The sequence below is a fragment of the Chaetodon trifascialis genome, chromosome 2 (assembly GCF_039877785.1).
Source record: "Chaetodon trifascialis isolate fChaTrf1 chromosome 2, fChaTrf1.hap1, whole genome shotgun sequence".
NCBI classification, from domain to species: Eukaryota; Metazoa; Chordata; class Actinopteri; order Chaetodontiformes; family Chaetodontidae; genus Chaetodon; species Chaetodon trifascialis.
The window spans coordinates 19,783,647-19,796,613 of record NC_092057.1 but is presented as its reverse complement, the minus strand read 5'-3'; the positions used below and the strand labels follow the sequence as shown (position 1 = coordinate 19,796,613).

Below are 12,967 nucleotides of genomic sequence, written 5' to 3'. Positions count from 1 at the left end.
GGGAAAACATTTACTGGCCTCTCACTAACACCTCTACGTGTGTGAGAGACAGGACGTGTGTTTGTGTGTGTATGTGAGAGTGAGTGTGTACATTTATTGGCCCCCTGCTGCCACCTCTGGAGAGGAGCCGTCCAAGTGCTGAGTGACACACGCTGCTTAGTGTCTTAATGGAGGGAGAGGAGGGCCAGCCAAACCACAGCCTTTAGACTGGGATCTCACAGCCTGTAATTATGGAGAGATGTTAAAGTCACTCTTTTTTTGTGTGTGAGTGCATGTGTGTGTGTGTGTGTCTGTGTGTGAGTGCGCGCGCATTCACATGTATGAGACAGAAGGAGAAACAGACAGGCAGGAAGATATGCTACATCCTTCTCCTCACAAAAACAACTGGATCCGAGGCGTGTGTGTGCCAGTGGACGTCTGTGCCACTGTTATGTGTTATTGTGTGTATGTGTGATTTTTGCACAGCAGTGTGTATCAGTGCCATGTGTCTCCTGCTGCTCCAGCTGTGGTTGTGCTCAGACACACACACACACACACACACACACACACACACACACACACACACACACACACACACACACACACACACACACACACACACACACACAAAAGAAGAAATGAAAGTTGTTGGGAACTGGAGCTGCGTTCAATTAGGGTAACCACATATTTACAAACAGTGGGGGGAAAGCTGCCTCTCTGTGACTCATCAGCCAAGCGGCACACTTGCACTTTTGACTCCAGGCCTGCCTCTCCCAACTGCACAGCGAAGAGCGAGGAAGGAAAAGAACAGCGGGACAGAGGGAGAGAAGGAGGGAGATGACAGGGTGTGGACAGAATGAAAAACACACACACACATGCATGCTGGCTGTACATGTGTGAGCAACCGCATAAACAAATACATATGTGTGCATACAAACACTTGCGCAAATTAAATGAGCTCATTTAAACTCCTGCGGTGTGAACAAAAGCACACAAATCTACACAGAACCTGCCTACTTTTAGAAAATGACTGATAGCCTCAAACGCAAAACATAAATTCTGGTAGCAAAGAGTCCCTCAAGGATGAAATTTTGCCAATTTACAAACTGGACCTCGACCATTTTACATTTCTGAATAATGAGCATGATTTTACAGAAGTCTGGTTGCAGACTTGGAGTGACGGAGTCCCCTTTTACTTGACGAGCAGCATGAGGTGTAGTCTGCTCAATTTTGTGAAAATGCAGTTATTCTGGCGGCAGAAAAAGAGACAGCCTTGTTGCACACACAAGGCAGCTCACCCAATCAAATTGTTTCATTGTTAGGAGATGTTTGGATTTGGTAAAAAATTGGGATTATGACATTGTTTGGATTTGGTAAAAAATTGGGATTATGACATTCTACACCTCCAACCTATGATGGAAAAGTCCAGATAATGCGACAACTACATGACCTGATCTTACTGGCAGCCTGTAGCCAGGTCTTTATGATTACTTCTCATCTGAATGTAAAGTGTTTTGTCATTTCCACTTTCCATGCAAAGTGCCCCATTTCTTCGTGCTCACACAGAGTGCATCCATGTCGCAACAAATGTACCCCTTCCTGTGCCTAAGGGCTGTTGTCAAAACCTGCTAATGTGCATGTGGCAAACATGAGAGCACATCAAAGCACAGAGACCCGCGCAGCAAAACCCTGGCCTTGTTTTTTCTCCTTGGCTGTCAGCGCCTTGAGAGAGAGCAAACGGAGGCACAAGGCCTTAAGTGTGAGTACTGTTTGTCTTGACTTGACCTTCGTTTGTGTGCGTGTGTGCATGTGTGTCTGTGTGCATCTGCGTGGTGAACCACATCAAAGAACGACAGAGTGGCTCAGTTGTTATGACCTATGACCCTGGCATGCTCCGAGACCGAGGGAGGGTGGTGGAGTAGGAGAAAAAAGACACAGTCAAACATACCCAGACACACACACATACACACACGCACAGGCGCACACACACACACACACACACACACACACCCAAGGAAAAGGGTGGGATACACAGTACAGCCACTAAATTTACAACAGCTAGAAAAACAACCACGGATAGAGACATAGCAATTTGTCTTGTTAACTTTTATAGGGACCTGAAAGCGAGCACACACAAGTGAATCATTAGGACACATACATGGACACACACTCAAACGGTCACACAGACTTTCCTGTCTCCTCTCTCAGCTCTCTGTGCATCTTGTTCTGTGGTGCAGGCCGTCCTTCATCCTGCTGAACTTGTCTGAGTCTGACTGTACTGCAGCGTCCTCCTTGATTCAATCAACTGCAAATGTTCAGAGTGATTTTCATTTGACTTTGGTATGAACATGGAGGACAAATGGAAGAGTTTCTTGGCACTTGGATGAGCACTTTATCTCTCACTCTTTTCATCATTTGTACTTGAAGTGAATTCTTCAAAGGTGATCTTCTCCTCTACATCTTCGCTGCGCTTATTTTTAGCCAACGGCGGATATAACCTAAGTCCTTGACAAAAGATCAAACGCCAGTTTAGCATGTGTGTGCATGGAGTATGAGTCACTGGATCAGTGTATGTGCAAGTGTGTTTTAACATGTTTGTCCAACCTGCAATAAATGAGTCATTCCCTCTGTGTGTAACTATACACACGTGTGTCTGTTTGTCTGCATATTTTGTGAGTATGTGTGTGTATGTGTGTGTGTCACAGCTGTAATAACTTACAGCTCCCTGCATTTCAGTTATGCTGTCACGCTCCATTATAATGTTCCTTCTACACACACACACACACACACACACACACACACACACACACACACACACACACACACACACACACACACACACACACACACACACAAATGAAAACATTTCTGAACAACGCTCATTTGAGAGTAAGAGTATCCCAGTCGAGTAATCACGGCTGTAGAGAACTGTAGTTAAAAGATAACTAAACTTGGTCTCTGATCACCACAAGCCTGCATGGACAGTTTCAAAAAAATCCCATCATCTGCAGGTGCTGACAACATGGCCGTTACTACAAGTGCATGTATGTGTGTGTGTGTGTGTGTGTGTGTGTGTGTGGGTGTGGGTGTGTGTTTGTGTGAACAGTTCTGTGTATCCAATTTGAGTGTGCAATGGGCTTTCTGTGTGACTGTACTGTATATATGCTCATGCACATACATACATGACTGCCTGTTTGTGTGTGTCTTCGTGTGTATATAAAGCAGCCCTTGACGGCCATTGGGGGCGGCGGTGGCCCGGCCGGTGTGTTTGCCTTGGCAGTGATTCAGCATTCCACATTCCTCTGTGATATTCAGTACTGTGACCTCAGGAAACCCGCCCTGCAAAGAAGCTCTCTCTCTTTTCTCTTGCGTCTCTCCCTCTCTCTCTCCCTCTGGCCACCTCCCCACTTCTCCCTCCGTTTCCCTCTTTCTCTCCCTTCCTCACTGTTATTTACTCCGCCCTCTTTTCATATCTGAACTTGGGAAATCATCTGTCATCCCCCCAACCCCCACTCTCCACCCTCAGTTTATTTTCCCTCCTTCCTTCTCTCTAAAAGTTTCTCCTCAGTGTTCCCCCTCCTTTTTTTCTGACAGAGGTCCCCTGACGAGGCACCTTTCTCAGCGCTCCAAATTTGAGCACACATCTCACTGCTGTCACTGTGAATTCACAACACTTCACACTGGCCTGGTCACTCAATGCATCACTCAGATGCATATTTCTACTTTATTTGGAACTCCTTCTGCATCCACCGTACAGCCAGAGGCCAGAAGGAGATATTCCACCCTCTTTCCTTCTTTCTCTCATTCAAGACTTTCACTTCACTCTTCATACACATGAGCATAACAGATGGAATTTGTTTTGCATTTACATAGACGTCAGTGCTAATAATGTAAAAACACTGGATACTGACTGGTGTCCTGATCTCTCCTCCTAAACCTAACTTTCTGTCTATCTTGTTGTCAACAGACTCCTCCACTGACTCCTCCCTCTCTTTGAGGCCATGCCCACATGCCCAGAGAGACATTTCACCTGAGATGACCCTTCGCCCGGGGCAAGGCGGTTCCTCCTCCCTCTCTGACACCCTCCCTGCTTACCTCCCTCCTTACTCCCCCTCTTAGCTTTGGCTGTAAACTACTACACATACTTAAAACACATGGCTGCCACACCTGCCACTGAGAGGCAGAAGGCTGATAGAAAGACAAGGAAAAGAGAAAGAGGCAGACCAGCAGAGAAGGATCTGAACTCCAACGTGCTACATGAAGTACAAAAAAGAAAGCTGTCAACAGGTTTTAGAGGTCCAAAATATTGCACTGCACAGTGAAAAGAAAGACAATTAAAGTCTTTTTAGGGCTGTATATTTACATAATTACAGACAATAAAGGACTACGAGTTCCATAACAATACCAGGAGCAAAGCATGAAATCTATTATAGTTAAATTTGAGAAATGTAATATACTGTTAAAGCTCAATGAGACACAGTGAAAGATAACCATCGTAGACAGTAACATCCCCTTGTCACTCCCCAATGAGTCCTCCCCATCTTATAATATAGCTATCCACAGTGTGCAAGTTGTGCACTGTGTGGTTGACCCACATACAGTGGAGCAGAGCGGGGGTGAACTGAGGTAAAGGGTGGAGCAGCCAGTCAACCCTCTTATCTGTCTGTCACTGTGACACTTTCCACTATCTCAAGAGTACCTTTATAATGGCCCGACTGTGTAGGAACATCCCCTGTAAACCACTGAAGTCATAAAAATAAACACAAGAGAGAATGACGAGAAAACAAAAAAAGTGAGTTACATAAAATCATGTTTGTGTGTGTGTGTGTTGAGGTATGAGAGATGAGGAAAGCATGTATCATCAATTAAAGCTATCCTACATAAACAAGGCCGAACACAGATGCTTAGTCCATCAAGAAAAACAAACGGATAAAAGTGTGGGGTAAGGTCAGACTTGTGAAATTAAACATGTTTACGTGTAAGTGTGTGGTGCGTGTGTTGCCAGACTTTTACATACAATGAACGATACATTTCTTTTGAAGAATCGACTTGCAAATGACTGAACAGTTTTCTTGTGAATTTCAAAACTTTGTGTGCATACAATTACCACAAAAGGCTGAGAACATGCATATGTGTTCTTGTGGGGAAACGTGTATGTGTGTGTGTATGTGCATAAGTGTGTTTGCAAGACTATGAGTGAGCGTATGTGTGTGTTTCGGATTAAGAGCTTCACCCCTGGACCTCGAAATTAGATAGGGGATTAGCGGGACACATCCGCCACCTGGCATTTTAAGCCCCGCAATTACAACAACAACTTTTAATCAACAACAGCCACACATGTGTCACATACAGTCAGAACTCAGCAAGTCATTCATCTTCTACCTCATTGTCCTCTCTCTCAGGCTGTCATTCGGTTGACCCCGCAATAACACTATGCTACATAGAGGGCAGCTGTATGCTATCTTTTAGGCTGATCATGACCTACTGTATTAATGTGGATCAGCCTAGATTGGGGCTTGTTAGCATAGTGCACTAGGCAAGGATTTAGCATCCAGACTGACTTTTACTTGGCACAAGACTAAGAGATGGGATGTGAAGGAGTTGGCGCTGGGCTAGGAGGCAGCATCCCATTAGCACCTGTGCAAGGCATTTACCATCCAAAGAGCATGCCGCTATGCTAGGAGTTACTAGTAATGTGATACCTCATTGATTCCCTGTAAAAATTCTTTACTTTAGTTGGCATGCTAAGAGGGGTCAGAGGCCAGCATTGGTCATAGAGCAGTACCTCTGGAGCTGGTAGGGATTGATTTTCTCAAGAGAAAGCCCTGACACCAAAATTAGCTAATCATTCAGTTTTTATGCAAAAACCTCACACTTAACTACGATGTTAAACACAGAGGAAGACAATAATTCTTAAGAATATAGGTTAACCAATACGACTGAAACCATGTTTCCATGTAGTAGCTTCACCTTGCAATACTCACTGCACATGCAGAGATATCTAAAGCCTCCAAGACCTCTGCTGTTCTGTCTGTGTGGATACACTGCGCAAAGAAATAAAAAAGAGCAAGGGCAACCAAATCCTTGACTATTCTGCTCTCTTTCACGGCCAGTGCACAGTGGGGAGGCAGACACAGCAGGCTAGCAACCAAACTAAACAGAAACAGCAGCCAGGCACCATGAAAGGAATAGAAATCATGTTCTTTTTCATGCACACCTCAAGTTTAACATGTTAATACACATGCAGTATACAAAAGTTCTCCTGTGGTTAAGAGGCAGTTTAGACTACAAAGTGAGTGACTGGAAAGAAGGAATCATCCTATATACCAGGATTTGCTGCCAATATGCCAATAACCAAGACTCATACACGTAGAGTAAAAAGGAAAACACACTTTCCAAACCTCATTACGTGTAATAAAATGTATTCTTGATTCTGAGAAACAGTGATTCAGATAACACAGAAGAACGAAAAAACAAAGAAAAAAGAAGAGCATTTTAAACCCGAGTGGAAAGACGGCCAAAAATAAATACCCCAATCAAATGAAAACAAAAGAGGGAATAAAGAGAAAGGGAACACAGCTCTGCATTTTTTCTTTATTAACAAGCAATGTTTCCATCCAACATCCCAGATAGCAATCTACCACAAATTAGGACCAGATTACTCTAATTGACCATCATGTTGCTTTTAAAGATTAAGTGCCACCTTGATTTACCACTACTCTCTAAGAAGGTGACAGCAAAAAAAGGAGAACCAGGGAAGAGAGGGAAACAGAATGATTGGACTGAAAGAGAAAATGAACAAGATGAACGGTGCAATGCTGAACACAGAATCTGAGAGGGAGAGGGGAATAGAAAGAGACAGGGAAGAGGAGAGTGGAGGGTAATTGCAGGAAAGGGGTCTCATTAGTCCGTCACTATCCTCAATCTAACCCCCAATTTCAGGTCAGGAGGAACACAGAAAGAGACTAGAGGCGAAATGAGAAACAAACAAGGATGGAGCAACTTAGTAATACTCCATCTCCTGTTTACGTAGTCTCAAATGATGTAGTCTCAAACTTTTCTCCCTCTGTTCAACTTTCTACCTCTGGCCTCTTTACACTAGCTGGCAGCGCTGAGCGCACACACTCCCGCCAGCACCGTCATGGATCACACACCATATCTCCTTACACGCCTCGCATGACGAATCCACTGTCTCCCTGCCACAGGCTGAACTCACTTAAGAGCAAGGAAGAAATGCTGACTTTGTCCTCACAAAGAGAGAAAAAGCAACCAAAAAACAAAGGCAAAGGAGTGGTTAAAAATGGACGAGACCAAACTATAAGGGAGAGAGACGCACAATACCAAGGTGTGACCAAACTGTCCATAAACCCCTCTGCAAACTTTCTTCCTAATCTGAACCCGAGCTCTGGCAAATTGTACACTGCTACTTTCATCAAGTGGAGGCCTACTGTTGCAGTGACTGGCCCATGACCAATTACGGATACTGACTCATAGTTTAAGAAAGTACGGTGATGAGATATCCATTCCTTCCCTGCAGAGTAAATGTGTTGCCCTACCCACCCTTTGTGCAGTTAAGATCTGGAATGTACTGTACAGACAGCAGCAGACTTTTAGTCAGGCTCCTCTACAGAGTCAGTCCGACTGCTGAATAAACTGCATTTTGCACTGATATTATGAAAAAGTGAGTCATATACATTTTTATCATTTCATTCACACTGTCAAGCACTGCTTTTAGCTTATTATGGTGTGCTGTCATTAAGGCTGGGTGAACCATCGCAGCCTATGACTGAAACTCTCTCCTGGTGTCTAATGCAAAAGGCTCCAGATTGAAGAATATCAGAAGCATGTCACTCTGCCTAAACACAGACACTACGTAATGCTTTCTCCCATGTTCTGATATTTTTGGCAAATTGTAAATTGCCAGGGCAGGACAAATTTGAAAGACATAGTGTGAGGATGTTCTAAGTCAGTTGGACCAACAACCTACAGCTCCAGTTATGCTCACCATGCCACAGCAGGAAAGCCCAGCTGAAGAAAGCTGAGGTAAGGAGGAGCACCGCATGGATCCCACTGTTTGTTTATTTGTGTGTGTGTGTGTGTGTGTGTGTGTGTGTGTGTGTGTGTGTGTGTGTGTGTAGGGGTGGGTGGATGCACAGGCTCCAGGTGCCAATCCACACAATAAGATAATGTACCCAAAGTGTTGCAGAATTCCTATGGTATCTGGAGGAAGTGCAAATAAATACAAAACATGCACAAGTGTGCCTTCTATTTAGCATACAATCTGGATCCTACTAACATAATCATCACATTAAGTATGAGGACTGTGCGTCACCTGCTTGTTTTGTTTGCTATTAAACAGGGTGAAGCAGACGACCATACATTCACTTTCACACAGGAAGCCATGCACTCACACACAAGCACACCCACACTCACTTTGTGCAGAAAAAAAGTAGTCTGTGGAAAAATAGAATAAAACAATAACCCCTCATGAATGAATTTCACCTCTCGTTCACACTAATGGTTTTCAGCATCCATCATAAAACCATATTGCCTCAACAGATGCACAGAGCTGTACACATTATAATCATGCATTTAAATATCATACACGTTTTGGCAAGACAGAGCCGAATGTGTGCAGCTGAATATTTACACACCACAGGAGAAAGGCATTGTTCAAAAAAAACATATATGCTCATATATTATAGATTGGAAATGCAACTCTCTCTCTCTCTCTCTCTCTGTCTCTCTCTCTCTCTCTCTCTCTCTCTCCCTGTCTCTCCCTCTCCTGTGTTCTCTCATGTGGGAGGCAGAACTGGGCACCCAGCCATGCCACATCAATATGCGTACTGGTGAAACGCTTCTCCTGCTTTCCCCCGTGCTGCAGTCGTTGAGGCCAGCAGCAGTGGAAGCAGTGGCTAACGACACCAGATACGGTAGGTCATGTTAGCTCGTAGTTAGTTAACGGAAGTTCGCAAGCTAGCACTCCCAACGTGGCCATTGCGGGCCGGAGCCAGGCTGGCCTTGTCGTAGCAACCTGCCGCGGTGACAGCCCGCTGACGCAGACGACGCCAGCCAGTGCCACCCTGGAGGCACCTTGGATTCTACCCAGGCAAGGTTCCCTGGGAGCCTTGGTTGCCATGGTGCCAGCCAAATTTGGGTCCAATAAACGTGAGGGGAACAGGCGGTGGGCTAGGGAGGGGGATTTTGGGGTGGCAAGACAGAGGATAGAGAGAAGGAAAGGGGGGTTCCTGAGTGCTATGGCAACCTTAAAATCGATCCTGTGGTTCCACAGGATTGACTCCTTTAGAACCATAAAATGACCTGTTTAGATAAAGATATACCCATGGAAGGAAAATAAAATAACATCATTGATAACCTATAAAAGACAAGTGGCAACAGAGAAATTGAGAGAGACGATGTGTGCTGTATACTGCTGATAACCAACACAAAGGGTTTTTAAAAGAGTCTCTTGGCAAAATGAATGACATGATTAATGTGTTTGTCTCTGCCACTCTGATCAGTCGAGTTAAAAAGACAGACATCACATCTCATATCTTACTCCACAAGGCCACTGTTATCCAAAGATGTGCTCTTAAACGATTATAGGCAAGTTAAAAAGGAATTGTTAACATTCACGCATAAGTGTGGCACAATTAAACATAAGCTCAATTAAAGCTTTTGAAAGATGCCTCTCTGCCCTGCTCTTTCAGATGGAACTCACTAAGTGGTTGGAGGTGACTTAACCCTGATCTCTATATTCATAAATTCTTCTCTCTCTTAATTAAAAAGTTTGCATAACGGAAATGTGCAAAAGACTTTTTAACACTTAGTTCACACCTGGCTCCCTTGGCTGACAGACTGAATATGAATAGCTGAAGCAGAGAGCAATGCATGGCACCTTGCTGTGGCCGGTTCACCACGATGTCCCTGAGACCCCAACACTCTGCTCTTTCCAACCTCTGATTCTCTCATAAAAAAAAAACCTGCTGCTTGGCTCATAAGACTGTAAATCATGCAAAATAGAGCATAGCACTCGGTCTGGAAAAAATAACCATGTATAATGAGCAGACAGAGACATATGCACATATGCACTCTTACACACATGCACGCCTGTGCATACACGAACACAAGCCTTTGCCAAAAGCACACCACCCCCTACACTGCTTTGCACTAGACACACAAACGCACACTGTCACTGGCCTAACCCCCAAAACACAATCCTTCCCTGAATCCATGCTAGTGATAAAGAACACACAAAAACACACTATCTCTACCCCCACCTTATCCCACTCGTTAAGACTAGGTCCACCTCCCACCTGCTCTGCACCCCCTCCAAACTCGCACAAACACGAGCGGACCCGCACACACTAACGCCATTCCACTCCAAACTCATCCTGTTATCTAAACAAGCGGCGTTCTCTCGTCAGCGTCAGTGGGTTCTTTTCTCTGTCTCCTCAGTGAAAAGAGAGACTCTCCTGTTCACAGATGAATGGAGTCTTTTGATGAAGCGCCGAGCCTTGTTTACTGCCACTCCATTTATTTACCGGCCTGTTTTTCAAGTCGTCATTGAGGGATACTACCAAACACCAACCGCACCCCCCATCCCCACCCCCCCCAACTTCACCCACCAACCCCCCCATCTCATCCTCTACTTAACTACACCCCCCCCAGTCTCCTAAACACACATACACATATACACACTATCCCCCCTCTCAATCCCATGTTGTTCCCTATCCCGTTTCATCCTGCTTTCTTCTCTCCGTCTAGCGTCCTAGATCTGTGTCCAAACTGATTTGAAGCTTACTCGCTTACACAGACGCATGCCAAATTTGATTCTCTGCATTCTGTTGTGCTTCTCAGCTAGCTCGCTCATTCGCCCCCCACCCCATTTTCTGTCTTCTCTAAACTGCTCTCCTTCTCACGGTGTAACTAACACCAAACGATGCCCTCATGAAGGTTGTCTCCCAAGAAGAGCGAGTGGCCCGCTGTGAGACAGCTTAGACACCTTCAACTGAGAAACGACACACAAAATCTGGTAAAATTTACCACCTATGAGGTGAAAAATTTCACCAGAAAAAGTCAAATGAAATGCTCTAAAAATCGTGCAGGCACTAATTTTTACTCACGAGAAATTAAAGTGTAATCAAGCCTCACAGCCCTAACATATAATAATGCTTCGACTGAAATGACTGTATCTCAAATAAATGAAATAAAAAGCAGCAATGTAAAGATACCGTTAGAAAGGGAGGATGCCAATCTTTGTGAAGATATACCTCCCAAATGGCTGGTGGCAAAACATCTTTGCATACTAAATGACAGAAACATCAGAGAATTAAAAAAAAAAAAAAAAAAAAACTTCACAGTCAAGGCTCACAGCCCCATGATGCCCTGCTTTCATGAAAAACAAGGATAATGGTCCTATTGACTGCTAAAATGTTTGTGCTTACAAGTTATTATACATTTTTCTGTAGCTGCAAACAGGAGTCCAGGGTGCTAATGAGGCTAGGGGAGGGCATTCATTTGAACCCTAAAGAGGAATAAAAGAAAAGGGGAACAAGTGAAAGAAAGAAAAGAAAAGAGAAGAAAGCGAGGATCAGAGGGAGGAGGTTGGCAGGAACTGCGTATGAAAATTTGGCGTCTTCCATACAGAGCGATAGCATCGTGCCAAAAACGGCCGCCGACACAACTCCTCTCAACTCCTCTCACTTTCCGAACATCAGCGTTAAACTCGCCCACATAATAATTTCTTTATTCTTCAACCCACATGTACAAAATTAAATGAAAAAGGGTTTTAATTTATTTTTTGTTTGTTTTCTAAATCAGCATTGACCTAACTTTTTACTGAGCAACAGAAACTCTGCTTCTTACAGGAACGTCTATGGGAAAAAAACGAGTTAAAAACAACAAAAGGAGAAATAACGGTGCTTTGGATTTAAAACGCATTATTGTGACTCTCCTTCGAGCATGACTATGACTGTGTGGTGCTGAATGGCGTTGTTAGCCAGACTCAGCAGCCGATGCCAGGGCCTTGCTGTGAGTGCAGCCCGGTGAATAAGCCATGTTCCCTGGCTCTCCCTCCTTTTTGGCTGGCCTGCCTGATAGTGAGCACTGGCCACTGCACTCTTTCTCCTGCTCCTTCTCCTCCTCCTCCTCCTCTATGTCTCTCTGAGGTCGGGAATCCCTCCTGAGTGGGTATATGGTTTTTGGGGACAGACACATTTCATGGTTGGCGCCGCTACAAAAGCCTGAAAAGAGACCCGGCACTGGGAAGACACAGTATTAATACAGACAATACCACCCCCTCGCTGCTTCTGACTCTCTCTTTTCTCAATAACCTCTTTCTTGTCTTTTCTTCTTCTCCTTTTTCTCCCCTTCTTTCTCCCCTTCTCTTGCGCTCTCTAGGTTTTTTTCTTCCAAATAAAAAACATAAAAAAGCCCACTCAGCTCAAGTAAAGAATGCAGTTTTTATCACTGCGTGCTTAGCTTAGCCTACACCCATTTTTATTTGACAATCGTTAATGTGTTTTAATGTGTAATTAAATCTCAACAGTAGGTATTAGACTGGGTTCAGCAGCATGTAAAAATGCCCTTTTTTCTTTTACACTAAATTAAAATCTACTGAGCATTTATATAATAGTATATATAATATTTAATAATAGTTAAGATACATGTATTTTGATTTCCATGACTGAACAAATTAATTTGAACACATTATATCTTTGCCTACATATCGAGGAAAAAAGAATTCTGCTGATTATTGTAACCTTCATTTTGTGGAAATATTAATCACTACACAAACGAGGCAGCTGTAATTCAAAATGATAAATGCTGCATTAAAGTAAATTACCATGAAGGAAAAAAGCTTTGCACCATTCGTAATGAAGAAAAACACATGTGTAACACTAATTTGACAGTGAGATAAGACCTCTGTGTTCCATTGTGGAAGCGCACGATACAAAGCTGAAAAATGTTTGTCGATTCTTCTGCT

The 12,967-nt window shown here is 43.9% G+C and overlaps 1 protein-coding gene across 23 annotated transcripts in view; it reads right to left on the bottom strand.

The window, feature by feature from the left end:
* The window catches only part of nfixa (nuclear factor I/Xa), a 110,608-nt gene that overhangs the window by 54,730 nt on the left and 42,911 nt on the right, over positions 1-12,967 (bottom strand). The window lies entirely within an intron of this gene.